The following is a 6,318-nucleotide window of genomic DNA, read 5'->3' as shown; positions in this document are numbered from 1 at the left end:
AGTTATTAAATTCGACGCGTTTCCCGTCGTGCTAAAATTGTGACAACTTTCTTATTATATTAAAGTGTCTTTCTTTGTTTTTTTAAGCTTTTTTAAGATTTCTAAAATAGAATTTTCGCATTGTAGTAGTATATGTCATGGTTTTATTATATAGTCTTTTTAAGAAGAAAAAGCTCTAACGATAAAATTGTAAACAGACTGTCAAGATAGTCAATCTCAATAATATATCAAAATTTGATTTCCATTTGAGAGATACATTAGTTAATCAAATTGTATTTAATATAAAAGAAGAGAGATTCATGATACATATATACATATATAAAGAACTTAAGAATTTAAAAATGCTGAAAAATTCGTCGAATTTAATTTTGGTTTTGCTCTGTAGAATATGATTCATCTCGGCGTGGCCACATCGCAATTACTAGCTGAAAAAGCATCAAGTCATCAGGATTATATATATGTCCGAATAAAAAATCCCCAATGTCAGTCTTGACGCGCATTGAGCTTTTCGACTATATAGCTTTACGAACAAAGAAGTTTTAACAAAATATAGTTTTTTTGCCGCTCATTACTTTATCACTTTTGTCAGGAGTTTATTTTTTCATTAAAAATATCATTTAAAATATTTCTTAATTAAAAAAACAATATATTATTGTATACATAAAAGATAATATTTATAATTTACTATATAATATTAATATAAATCAGATATTTTGTCTCATATCACATGTTCACCGCCACTATTATCGTTTTGTAAAAATTATTTCGCAAGATAATAAACAGCGTATAATAAAAAACGTATTTGGCAGAAAGATTTGAAGCGCGCGACAAATATTTATTATTCTCACTACGTGCTATTTAGTTTACTATGCGCAATTCAGGTTAATATTTAGGAAATCGTACCAAATGCGTCACTATATCTGGCCGTAATATATTTCATGCGGATATGTCTGGAGGAATTTGCGAAATTGCCAAAAGTGCCGCTGCTTCTCGCGGCACAAAGCGACTCGACAACGCATTTAATTTTAGGTCACGATCACGAAGAAAGAGAAAATCGACTGCCTTTAACTGTCTTTCTATTTTTATAGATCTCCGCAAATTTCTATTGTCTTATCTCGTCGCTTTATTTCGCATAAACGAACGTACATTTTATCGCTCGAACGTATTTGCCTGTCCATATTTCTGCGAGCGGTTTCTTAGAGATACGATAACAAGAATTTTTTTAGAAAAATCTGATTATTTTAAAGTAAAAGCCAATGGATATAAATATAACTGATAATCCATTTTCCCTAAAGTAGAATTATTTTAGAATGAGAAGATGAATTTTATGAAAGGTTTATGAAAGATATACTACTAACGAGACAATCCGCAATCGATGAAAGACATACCAATCAAGATTTATAAACACATGCATACTTTTAAAGCTTACACAAAATATTACACAGAATAAATGAATGTTGTAAGGACAAATTTTTTGGATCGTACAGAGTCGAAATTTGAAAATATGTTTCTAAAAATAGTTCATCTTACTTTTTTTCAAAATAAAATGTAATAAAGTTTATAGTATATGCCATACATATATATGTATAGTCAATGGCAGCATTCAAAAACATATTCCTTTTCCTTTTTATTCTTAAAAAATGGACTTTATACAAACATATATACTTTGATTTTTTTTTTTTTTGTATTTAATATAAAAGAAGAGAGATTCATGATACATATATACATATATAAAGAACTTAAGAATTTAAAAATGCTGAAAAATTCGTCGAATTTAATTTTGGTTTTGCTCTGTAGAATATGATTCATCTCGGCGTGGCCACATCGCAATTACTAGCTGAAAAAGCATCAAGTCATCAGGATTATATATATGTCCGAATAAAAAATCCCCAATGTCAGTCTTGACGCGCATTGAGCTTTTCGACTATATAGCTTTACGAACAAAGAAGTTTTAACAAAATATAGTTTTTTTGCCGCTCATTACTTTATCACTTTTGTCAGGAGTTTATTTTTTCATTAAAAATATCATTTAAAATATTTCTTAATTAAAAAAACAATATATTATTGTATACATAAAAGATAATATTTATTTTAAAGTAAAAGCCAATGGATATAAATATAACTGATAATCCATTTTCCCTAAAGTAGAATTATTTTAGAATGAGAAGATGAATTTTATGAAAGGTTTATGAAAGATATACTACTAACGAGACAATCCGCAATCGATGAAAGACATACCAATCAAGATTTATAAACACATGCATACTTTTAAAGCTTACACAAAATATTACACAGAATAAATGAATGTTGTAAGGACAAATTTTTTGGATCGTACAGAGTCGAAATTTGAAAATATGTTTCTAAAAATAGTTCATCTTACTTTTTTTCAAAATAAAATGTAATAAAGTTTATAGTATATGCCATACATATATATGTATAGTCAATGGCAGCATTCAAAAACATATTCCTTTTCCTTTTTATTCTTAAAAAATGGACTTTATACAAACATATATACTTTGATTTTTTTTTTCTTAATTAAAAACATAATTCTGGATATTATAAATCTTCCACAAATGAAAACGATTACATTATAGTTAGTTTGTACTTTTCTTTCATCCTTAATCACATTTAAATGCGTTAATTCTAATTGTTAAAAGTCTCGTCTTTTTTTTTAAGAGATAGAATAAAAAGAATACGCTCCGTAAAGCGAATTTCACTACTGTCCACAATTTTCCACGAGCGTTTTCTTTTTTTTTCCTGCGTTAGAGGACTTTGCTCTCCATTCATTTGTGAAGCTCAATGCTCAACCGGATAAAATGTTTATACGGTTTCACGGTATGCTTGGCCCGCGGCCAGAGGATACTGCGCGTGCATCTTTGCCGACGAAAATAGACAGCCGCAGACCAAAATCCCCCATGACTTCTTCTCTTTTCGTCGTTTTCGTTTCCTCATACGATGTAGAACGTGCAATGATAAAGACCAGAGCGGGGAAGGATCCGATGATATATATACAGATCTAAGAGGATCTGTATTACAACAGAGTCTGATATCTCAACACTCTTGAATCTTAAGACACTCACTTATTTCTAGATTCTTGAATTCATGAATTCTTAGATTGCTAAATATTTGTAATTGTCAGATGTATGTAAACTATAATATTTATTCCAGAACTTCGTTAAAGATTTCTGTGACTTTACATTTCTACTCCTCTGTTCCTCGGAAATCTCTTATGTACCTTTTCTTGGATATTTAAAATCTGATATTCTCTCACCATCTTATGTAGAATTTTATATTTACATATATTTTATCTAAATTCTTTTAATTATATTATTAATAAAAGTATATAGATATTTCTAGACGTTTAAGTTTTAGGACTCAGTCTACTTTAGAGAGTCAAAAAAATCGATTTTTTTTAAGACTTTGAATAGGATAGCATACGAGCCTTGAAATGGGCCTGCTAAATTAAACACTATTTTCAAAGTTAGTGTGACGGATATTTTGAAAACTAATGAATCGAATAAATACAATCTTTTTTTAAGTGAAAGAGGACACTTTTTGGGAGCTACTAAATCTAATTAGAATTTAAACAATTAATAATTATTATTTTTCTAACCTTCAAGAAATGAATAAATTTCAATAAAATTGAAACATCTAATTTTAAAATGATACTACTTTGCTATTTCTCAATTTTCTCTATTGGTTTAGTATCATATTCATTTTTTATCATATTCAATTATTATATTCTTATTACATTTTCGAACACGCTAGAGTGCAGAGACTCATATTTAACAAAGAAAAAGTTAAATATCCAAGATTTAAAAATACTGACGTACTGTTCAAACATGAATAAAAACATGTGTAAAGCGCTATAAAGATCAATGCGTGTGGGTATTTAATATTCTTCAAAAAAAATTTCTAAAAATCGATTTTTCATTTTGCTGGAGTAGACTGGAGCTCTTAAGGAGCTTGCATAAAGAAAGAGGAGGAGAAAAAGAGAAAAGAGAAGAAGGAACATTTTCGTAGTTTCTGCGTTAGCTCATGAACTTCCGTCTCATGTTCTTCGTTCTTTTTTCTGTTTCAACGGAGAACAGCGGTAGAGAGGAAAGAGCGCCGGAGGAGGACACCTTGGCTCGCACCCTCGCCAACGAGCGAACGTTGGCCCTGCGGAATCGTCGCCGCTGACGTCCGTTCTTTATACAAACGATCGTATTCTCTTTCTATGTATTTGTGTACTGCGTCTTCGGTTTTCGTGTTTACCAAGAACTGTTCACGCGAATAGTGACGATTTCACAAACACGACGCCAGCACGTGCATCCCTTGACGTTTTTACAATTTCTATCATGTATCATTTACAATATCTATATATTTTTTCTTTGTTTTAAAATTAAGAATTATATAAATTGAATCACTCTTTATTTCCGTTTTAAATTCCTTTTGTATTAAATCTTTTTTACGAAGGGAGGTAATGCTTAGATTAATAGAAGACTAATTATTCGCGAAAATTCATCTGTTTTTATCAAGGAAATTACATACGACTACGATAGAAATGTCATCCGCGCATCATATGACGCTTTTGCCCACGACCTCGATTTTCGCGAATGTCTATTTTTCATCGCGGAATTTTCCCGCGCGAGCAACACGACTCGCGAGCTACCTTGATGGCTCTTATTGCGACTTTTGTTTATCTTTTTAATGTTAGCAGCGCCAGACAATTTCGCAGCATGTGCGTCTTTATGTGAAAAAGAATCAGATAATAAAGATGCAAAAGCCTTGTAATTTTTCGCACAAACAAAATGCGGTCCCCAAACGCATTTTTAAACACATGAAACTCGATACAGTAAACTTCCGGTCTTTTAGACTTCATAGCGACTCATTCTGACGCTCGTTCATCTCTTGTAAATTGTAGAAAAAACCTTCTTCTTTTTCACACCACATTCGAGTTAAATTCTATAAAATAATCGAAAGATGGTCGCGCCATTTTGTCGTAAAAAGTGTACGTTGTTTCATCGATAAAGTATAGAATCTGGGTGTCACCTACAGAATTTAGAAATGTTTTTATATCTGTCGTTTTATCCACATAAATTTGGAAACATATTCGGTGGAAATAAAATTTAAGTAAATTATATATAATTTAAGTAATATTGATATTCCACATGAACATTATAAAAATCTAAAGTTTTAAAAGTCTGTTCTGCAGAACATTAAAAATATTACACATATCTAGATTATATACTTTACCGATAACGGAGATATTAGTTTCGTACGAAAATGAAAATTAAATTCTTATCTATCTACTTGTATATAAATTGGTAATCTAAAAACCAAGGTAAGGTCAAGGCAAGCTTATACAAAAAACCTTCACCTCCCCGAAGTGCGTATTCAATTCGTTTTATTGCCAACAACAGGATGTGAGTCACGCTTAACAATCTCTGCTTTCTATGTACAAAATACGAAGATAGATGCGTTTAAAGATGCACGTGAGATTTTTCGTACAATCCTTTAACCACACGATATGTTATCAAGCGCTTCTATATTTTACCGATATGTAGTAATGATAATTACTTGTTGATTTTTCCGCGTGATCAGTGTTCGAAATGTTATGTCGTCGAAATGGATGTTATATAAAATATTGATCTCTTTAACTCATTGTCAATGAATAAAAGCAATAAATAAATTAAATTAAATTAAGTATGTTAAATAAGTTAAATATGTTTAAAAAACAATTCATGGTTGATAGAACATTTTGTTGAAATCATTAGTTTCATTTAAAGCTTAAATATTATTTTGAAAAAAGCACATCAAATGTTTCTCAAAAATAGGATAAATAAAAATAAAATAAATATTCAATAATATAACCCGATTTTAAAAGTTATGTTTCAACATATTTTTGATACAATCTTTTTTAATTAAAGACTGTGACAAAAAAATGCAAACTGGTAATATGGTTTATAAATTTAAATATAAGAAATAAAATTTCTATAAAATAATAAATCATAGAGCATTTGTAAAAATATAGTTAATGATTAAATCAACGCGTTATAACGCGTTTATATTTTAATTAATATTAATATTGCATTTAAGCAAATGCAAAAAACATAAAGCATTTAAATTAATATAAATATACAAAATAATAAATTAGTTATCACAAATTTTGCAGAATTGGACTAGAAAATAAAACAACTATCCTCTAAAAGTATTAATATTAAAGAAATCCTAATATATAAAATAGATTCTCTCTAAAAGAAAAATTGAATGAGCGTCTTCATAAGATGCTAATGTTTTTAGAGAAAAAAGCACTAATAATGTAACTGCTACTTT

Source organism: Formica exsecta, unplaced genomic scaffold, assembly GCF_003651465.1.
Source record: "Formica exsecta isolate Colony F162 unplaced genomic scaffold, ASM365146v1 scaffold82, whole genome shotgun sequence".
Classification (NCBI taxonomy): domain Eukaryota; kingdom Metazoa; phylum Arthropoda; class Insecta; order Hymenoptera; family Formicidae; genus Formica; species Formica exsecta.
This window is presented reverse-complemented; position numbering follows the sequence as displayed.